Source organism: Adiantum capillus-veneris, chromosome 24, assembly GCF_014529385.1.
Source record: "Adiantum capillus-veneris isolate H3 chromosome 24, ASM1452938v2, whole genome shotgun sequence".
Lineage (NCBI taxonomy): Eukaryota > Viridiplantae > Streptophyta > Polypodiopsida > Polypodiales > Pteridaceae > Adiantum > Adiantum capillus-veneris.
Window position 1 is genome coordinate 15,078,296 of NC_140954.1, and position 8,426 is coordinate 15,086,721.

The 8,426-nt window shown below is 38.8% G+C and overlaps 1 pseudogene; it reads right to left on the reverse strand.

The window, feature by feature from the left end:
- Window positions 1-5,991: 5,991 nt before the first annotated feature.
- Window positions 5,992-6,808, reverse strand: LOC147425991 (uncharacterized; annotated as a pseudogene).
- Window positions 6,809-8,426: the final 1,618 nt, after the last annotated feature.

The following is an 8,426-nucleotide window of genomic DNA, read 5'->3' on the forward strand; positions in this document are numbered from 1 at the left end:
GAGTGCTGACCTTAAGGAACTGAAGTACATATTTGGTGTATGTGGAGGTACCAATACCAAGTATCCATGTCTGTATTGCACGGAAAGCACTAGAACGAGAGGATGGCTTGCAGAACATAAGGTTGGGAAACCACCATAGAGGAATAATGTGAATTTCATTGAATACCCATCGTCTCTTATGATTTGGAATCCAATTCTAGCAATACATTTTGAAAATGTACATATATGTTCACTACATGCAGAGATTGGAATCTTGGACAAATTGCTCCGACAGTATCTTGATAATGCATACTCTATTAAGTCAAAAACACTTGTAAACAAGTGCATAGAAAAATGAAAATCTTTGATCTCTCAAATGGGTTTCCATGGTGGTCAAGTGCATCTAAAAAAAGATCGTACTCTTTCTAAAGGGACGGGTGATGTTTTGCAAGATGTTTCAATGGGATGAGCAAAAGCCAGAAGATTTCTGTGCAACCATGACTATGCTATGTGAAATTGTTGGAAGGATCTCTGTTTCATAACTAAAAATGTCAAAAGTAGACCAAATGTAGCCAACAAACGTATGGAAGTGTTGAAGAAGTTCGACACTTTTTTGAAGGTCTTGAGACAACAAGTTAGCTCAACTACTTATGCAGATACTTTAAGAAGGCAATAAAGATTTTAATAAGTGCTATCACAGATGCTTGGGGAGAAAAAGACATCACATATTACTTGATGAGTGTTCAATTACTTTTTAAAGTGTCCAAAATAGTTTCTTGAGTTTTTCACATTGCATCTCGTGAGTTCAGCTATTTTTTTACTTTTTATCTTTTAGCATATTCTCTACCTGCATGGATGATATTTTGCAAAACAAGGACCCCTTGCAACATGGAATACACAAGGAATAAAAAAATCACACTATCAAGCGAGGACTTCATTTTTCAGATGTACGAGAAAAGGAGGGGGGCAAAGAAGAAGCAATGCACTAAAAATTTATTCAATTGGTTCTTTAGGAGAGGCAATTACAAAGGATGAGATCAAATAACCAACAACCATGCTACTCAACTACACAAAGACCTTAAGATGGACACTTACGATTAACTTCAATACTTTGTACCTCTTTCTAAAAAGATCCAAATTCAAAAAATATACCTTTGCACAAAATACTATCGGTTTGACAGTATTACTTGGTATGTCATCCATGTATCTTAAAAACTTTCTTCTTCTATAACCCCCAAGGATATTGACATTTGTCTCCTAAGCTACAGCTACATAGCTACATTAGCAGAGAAAGTATCATGCTCTTGACGCATTGAATCTTGCAGCATACCCCAAGCTCTCTCAAGTATCTTAAGACCTTGTTTGCATTGATTTGAAGGGAAGTGTACTCCATAAACCATGACAATATATTCAGAGCAGAAATTGGCACCTCAGGATCTTCATAATATTGCATGTAAAAGGCATAGAAGGTGGCATTGTCCAATGAAGGTAGCTAGTACATGAGTGAGGAGGCATCCCTTCTTGAAGTGGCCTCTGTTGCTTCCCTCTAGAGCCTGTATCTCTCTCAAGAAAAGAGATCCAAATTCAAAAAATATATTTTTACGCAAAAGATTGTCAATTTTACATTAGTTTTTTATTTTTTTGGTATCACTAGGCATGTCACCCCTATATCTCAAATGCTTTCTTATTTTATAGCCCCCAAGAAGGTTGACATTTGTCTCCTCAGTTGTTGCTGCATAGCTAGAGTAGCAAAGAAAGTATTCTGCTCTTGAGGCATTGAATCCTGCAGCATACCCAAATATTCTAAGTGATGCAGCTCTATCAAGTAGCATGATATTGTTTGCATTGATTTGAAGGGGAGTTAACCCCAAAAACCGTGACAATATCTTAAGGGAAAATATTGGCAACTCAGGATCTTCAGAATACTGCATGGGAAAAGCGCAGAAGGTGGCAGTATCCAGTGTAGGCATGTAGTGCATGAGAGAGGAGGCATCCCTTCTTGAAGTGCCCTCTATTGCTTTCCCTCTCGAGCCTTTAGCTCTCCCAAGAAAATTGTCTTTGTAAAGGAGTTCAATCTGAAAAACAAGAAATAATGAGTAATTAAAACAAACTTGAAAAAAAAGGAAGATTTTAGGAAGGGAGATTAAGGTGAAACTGAATCTACCTTTTGCAACTCATCCTCAGCAATGACTTTTTCTTGAAGGAGACTGCATGATCTAGTCATCTCTCTTATGTAAACATCTTTTTCAACTTCCTTTAGCTTAAAGTCTCTACCAAAATATTGGATGCCAAGCTCAACAAGTCTCTTCTCAAAATCCTCATCTTTGAGAGAGGTTTCTCCTCTTCTACTCTTTTCATGCATAGAGCAAGTGTATCAGGAGCAGGGAGAAATAATTTATCGGATGTCTAAAGATCAAGTGCCAAAAACTCCTCTTTTGACTCTTCTTCTATGTCAATGAAATCTTTGGCCACCTTAGAAGCTTCAGAAATGGTTGCAATACAGTAGTCCTTCCTTATATTAAGCAGACATTGAATATAATGGAGAGGGATATAATCTTTTCCATTGATATAGAAGTAGGGAAGGTTTGGAACAGTAAGCGAGGCCTCAAACACCTCTACCTCCTCTATGGTCTCATCAGTGACCGTACTAGCTCTAAATTGAGCCACATCAAAATTTGAACTCTCTTGCTCCTTAGTTGTAGCATCGATTTCCTCCTCCTCTAGAATTTCACTTACACTTACCCTCAACTGTATCTTCAAACTCTTTGAATTCCTCTGACAAAAAGTGCTTCAATTTGTCTAGCATAACTGCAAGATCAAGCAAAGGATTGAATTTTTCATATGATTTGGTGTACACTTCCATGTCACCACCATCCATGACAGCAACAAGAGCTTCTCACTCGATCTCTCCTCTAAGATCTCTTCACGACGTTCACTCATGATTTGGTTGCAAAAAAGTTTAGGGCAAGGAAGCAAGACCCGAACGGAGCGATAGAGGCATGAGCAAGATCCTGCTATACCCTCCCATTGCATCGTGTAGAGGGTTTAGGGTGTGGCATCAAAACCCAAATGGAGCGATAGAGGCACGAGGCAGACTCTGCTAGCTACGGCTATCGTGTCGTACAGGTGGTTAAGGGCGTGGCAATAAAACCCGCACAGAGCGATAGTAGTATGATGCAAACTTTGCAAGCACCCAGTATCACGCCGTGCAGGAACAACATGAATGGTGGATGGATAAGGAGGGAGAGCAGTGAAAATGGAGTTGAGGTGAGAGAATTAGAGTGCTTTAAAAAGGTTAGAGGATGATGTATAAAGGTAACGTTAGGGAATGGATAAAGGAGGGTGCTTTGAAGAGGTTAAGCTTAAGGTTTTTCGTGTCGTGCGGCCCAAATGAGTAAGAAAGCAACAAAAAAAGGCAGGGTCAAGCTTATGTGAGGGGTCCAAAAATGACCGTTATTGACACGTGTCACTCATGCACATGTGCCACATGGCATAATTCTAACGAATACTGTATGGATGGTCGGATGTATGAAAAGCCCATGTCACGTGTTCATTTTTCACCTCTCTCAAACAACACATTCGCGTCGTTTTGTCCCTCCATCATCCTCCGCCATTGCTTCTTTCATCTTCCTCCTATTACATTTTTCTCATCTACCCATACGACGCAATATTGAAGAGTTAAAAGCTTTGAGAACACCCCCTTTTGCGTTCTTTGTGTTATCTCATCTCATCTATCCGAGCGACACGATAGCGAGTAGTTTCAACCTTTGGAAATACCTACTATCACATTCTGTAGGATTTTCTCTTGAATTGACTACTTTATTCTCAACTACCCGCACGACGCGATAGAGAGAAACTCCAAAATTTGGGAGCAGCTCTTATCATGTCCATACTGATGTGTAACATCTTCAATGACAACCCCTGACTTCTTGTGCTACCTGGAAGGGGGGATATTTAAAATTTGAAAGGCCCTAAGATCCTCACTAGGAATAGGCTCAAGAGCCTTATCAAACTTGTACCTCAGCCTTAACACAAGCACAAAATCTTTGCTCATCAGTGTGACCCTATGAGCAAATGCAGCTGCAATGTAGCTATCATTCATAAAGTCTATTAGAAATCCTCAACAACCTCCTGAAGGCACATCAAGGCTTGAGATGGCCACCTTATTGAAACAAAATTTTTGATTTTCATCATGCTCACAAGTCTATCTGATAACTCTTTGAAAACTCTCATGAAGGGTAGCCTTGGAATAAGAGGACAAGTAGACTTCTGTGCTTTCCTTATTCCCTTAGAGATTTGATTTGATAATTCATTCTCTTCCTAGTAGTAGGCCTTTGGCGAGGTTGTGTAGGTGGTTTCCCTTCTTCCTTTCCAACCTCTGGATTGACTAATTCTTCTTGGTTGTCATCATCATCTTTCTCTGAATCTTCGGAGCTTGGTAAACTTTTCTTGCAGTTTGCTTTGTCCTTGCCATTTGATAGTCGAAAAGTGTTATAGGAGGCACAAGAGACTCTCCAAAAAACACGCTATCGCCTCATAATGAAAATATCACATGCTTCAACAATATCTCGAACAACACGATAAGAGGTATTACCAAAGTCTGGAACAACTCGCTATTGCGTCGTGCGGGAAGGTGAAAAAAATACTACATTAATTGTTATTTTTATGTAGAGGGCATTGGAGTCTTATTATCTTCAATCTTTTGGAGAAAGATATTATATTTATGAATTCATTGTCAAGTATCCATGGGAGAAGTAAACTGTAACTATAAAGTATGATTTATGCTTGATGGCCCATTGTTTTCTACTAGTAGCATTTTGATTGATGTCTTCTTGCAGTGCTACCAAACTTATCGTTGGTCACCTGAGTACCACAAATAAGGATTACAATATAGAAGGTTTCAAGTACTACAATCAAAAAGTGCCTTTACAAACAGACTCAACATCTTGTGGATGGAGAGTGCTTGCTAATGCATGGAGATATCTTGAGTCAAGGTGCAAGATGACTACACTCACTGTAAGTGTGCATCTCAAGTTCCATTGATTTGTTTTGACTTCTTAACTTATGTATGTACTCATGTTTTTTATTTTCTTTTTCTATTTGCTGCAGTTGCATGAATATCCAGAGTCTTGGGTCACGTGGGTGAGAGAGAATGTTTCTATGGTTTTGGAAAGATCAATAAACCCAAAAGATCCAGACTCTCCTATCACACCAACTAAAAATGAAATAGAGTCTCCTTTTCCACCAAAGAAAGATAGAGCCACCAAGGGTTTTGATGCAAAGAAAAGGGATCATAAGAAGAAGAGCCCTACAAAGAAGATCCCTTTAAAGAAGGGACCTTCAAAGAAGAGCCCTTCAAAGAGAAGTCATACAAGTAAGAGCCCTTCAAAGAGAATCCATACAAAGAAGAGTCCTACAAAGAAGAAGATCCCTGCCAAGAGGAAGAGCCCCACCAAGAAGAAGAGCCCTGCCAAAAGAAAAGCAGATACAAAGTGCCATCCATTCCACTCGCCATTGAAATTCAAGGTTCAAAAGCATCGTTCAGCTAAGAACAGTAAGGCACCTAGCTCATCTTTCAAACTACCATTTATGTCACCAAAGAAGGTTGCCAAGTCACCCAAAGCCAACCACTCCTCAGGAGTCCAAAGCACCAACCCCTGAGGAGCCCAAGTCACCACCCCCCCCTCCTGAACTGACTTCACCCCCTCCTGAACACAAAAGAAAAAGGGTCTCTGAGGATGAAAAATCCTCTCAGGCAAAAAGAAAAGTGGAGTTTCATGATTGATTACTCCACAAAAGTTGTGTACACTTTTGTTCATTTTGTCCATAAGAACATATACCCTATGGTGGTTCATAATTTTGTACTTCAAATACTTAATACCAACTATTTGATTCTTAAATGTGTATCATGGTCTCATGTTAGTTTAAAATAACATAAATAATGATCACAACAAGGTAGAAAAGACAAATATATTTGCAAAATGCAATGATTACAACATTGAACTTGTTTTTTCAAGTCCTTGAAAGTGGATCAAATACAACTCTTTTTGGGGGAAGGCATGTGATGCAAGAGGTTGAATTCTCCATACTTTTGCTCACCACAATTCCATCCACTTTGAATCTATACTCGAGAGATGTTTCATCAAGAAACTCAAGAGATTCTCTAACATCCTGTAGTCTCCAATTTGTTGTTACTATAAGGCTTCTATGCTCAGTGTGTGGATGGACTGTGACCTTTAGTTCAAAGTGTGGACAATTTTCCTCAGAGTCGAGAGGAACCCAACTACCTAATTTGCTTCTCCATCTCCTATAGTCATAGCCCAGAACTAATGATTGACGACATAGTTGATAGGAGATAGACATAGAATTTGGGTTTACTCTACAACTAATATTATCGCCAATATGAAAAGTTTCTTTGGTATTCCATCCATGTCCAAGTACATTATCCACTTTAGTCATAGAAATTCTTCTATTAAGCCACATCGTCTTTGTCCTCTGCAAGTCCATTGTTTTGAAACATGCCACAAAGACATGTATAGGCAAGAACCATTGAACTTTAATCCTTCTTGATATCCTGCCCGTAGACATAGCTTTAAGGATGTCTTCTCTGATCTTGGATTTGAAGCTTGATATAGTACATGCATTAGGAGCTTCCTAGTCAAGTGAACTTATGGTGGAAACGGGTAACTGATGTAGTCCTCCATATGCACCTTCTCATGGAAACCTTGTATTCTGCAAAATAGACAAAAAAATCCATTGTTTCGTAAAAAGAAGGTGGCTTGTCAGCATAAATAGAATCTGCAATCCCTTTATGCATTGCTTTGAGCATCCCACTTAGACTCTCCACAAACTGTCATTCCACAACTGTTGAAGGAAATATATGTGGAATGGAATCAAAAAATGAGAAAAAACAATGGGAGAATGAAAAATTCATTGTATCAAATAGATATGTTTTTTTTTTACTTACAATAAGAATGCAGTGTGGGATGTTCGTCCAAGTCTAACATCATATCCTTGGCCATGTACAAATACTGAACCTTAGCTAGCTAGCCATTGTCCGTCGCTTTGAAAGCAAGAACATGACCTTTCCAATGGTTTTTTACTTTATCACGTTTGGTTCTCTTCACTCTGTGTACACATTTGCATGAAGGAAGCATTGTTACCCAGTCATTCACACAAAAAGACATGGGTTTCCAAAGACCATCCTCTCTAACGTGATGAAAGTCACAAGAAGTTATGTTATGTGAAGGGCAACGTGCAGAAGACGCCATGGAAACTCAGAGATTAGAGAAGAAGAAAGAAAATATAGAGATGGAAAGACCTAAATCTCTCACAAAATAGAGGGAAAGAGAAAAAGGTATACGTTTGAAAAATTGAGATGATTTGTCAAATAATGGCCTTGTTTTTAGAGCCTTGTCACATAGATTTCGTATCTTTTGACAATGATTTTGTGAAATACAAAATAGAATAAAAGATGAGACTTCATTACTTTGGGCCGCAAGTTTAATGAGCTTATTCGCCGAGAGCACCTAAATATAGCAATTTAGCCTTGTGATCAAGACATTTAGCCGCTCTCCGTCAAAATAGGACCACCAAAACCCAAGATAGGGGAGACAAGAGTGCCATACTTTTGTATACGTGTCAAATGACTATTGGACTATTCCTTAATCCTTAGATTAACAAACATCCCTTTTCCAACCGTTTTTTTCCCTAATGTTATGCCTAGGCTGCCCTTTATCAAAGTTGTCAAGGAGATATCAGAGAGGTTGGCTAGCATGATGAGAAGTAAAACCTTTGTTTTAGTAAGGTGGAAATCCCAAGCCCTCATGTGCCTTCAGAAGGTTGTTGAGGACTTCTTGATAGAATTCATGAATGATAGCTACATGTCAATTGCATTTTCTCACATGGTCACACTTATGAGCAAGACTTTGTGCTTGTTTCAAGGCTAAGGTACAAGTTTGACAAGGTTCTGGAGCCAATTCCTAGTGAGGACCATAGGGCCTATCAAATTTTGAATATTCCTCCTGCTAGGCAGCAGAAGAAGTCAAGGGTTATCGTTGAGGATGTTACACCTGTATGACACAAGAAATGCGAAGGATATCAAAGCAAGCAAGGAGTTTGAAAGAGAGAAAGAGAGGATATTAGAAGATGATATCCTGACAGAGAAAGCAAAAATTTCAAGAGAATCCAACTCCCTCCTTTATGAAAAAGTGACAGACCAAATGGTTGTGGATGTCTCCATGCATAGGGATGATGAGGTGTACATTGACATATTCCCTCAAAACACAAGTACTATATGGTATACACTCTGATGTGGAAGCTATTAAGATGTTCTCAATGAGTGCCTATTCAACAAGCAGGGAAACCTTTCAGGTTTTCTTTTGAAGAGTTTCAACATGCTGATATGAATTTCATAATATACCCCTATGTTGAAGAGTAAGTCTTAA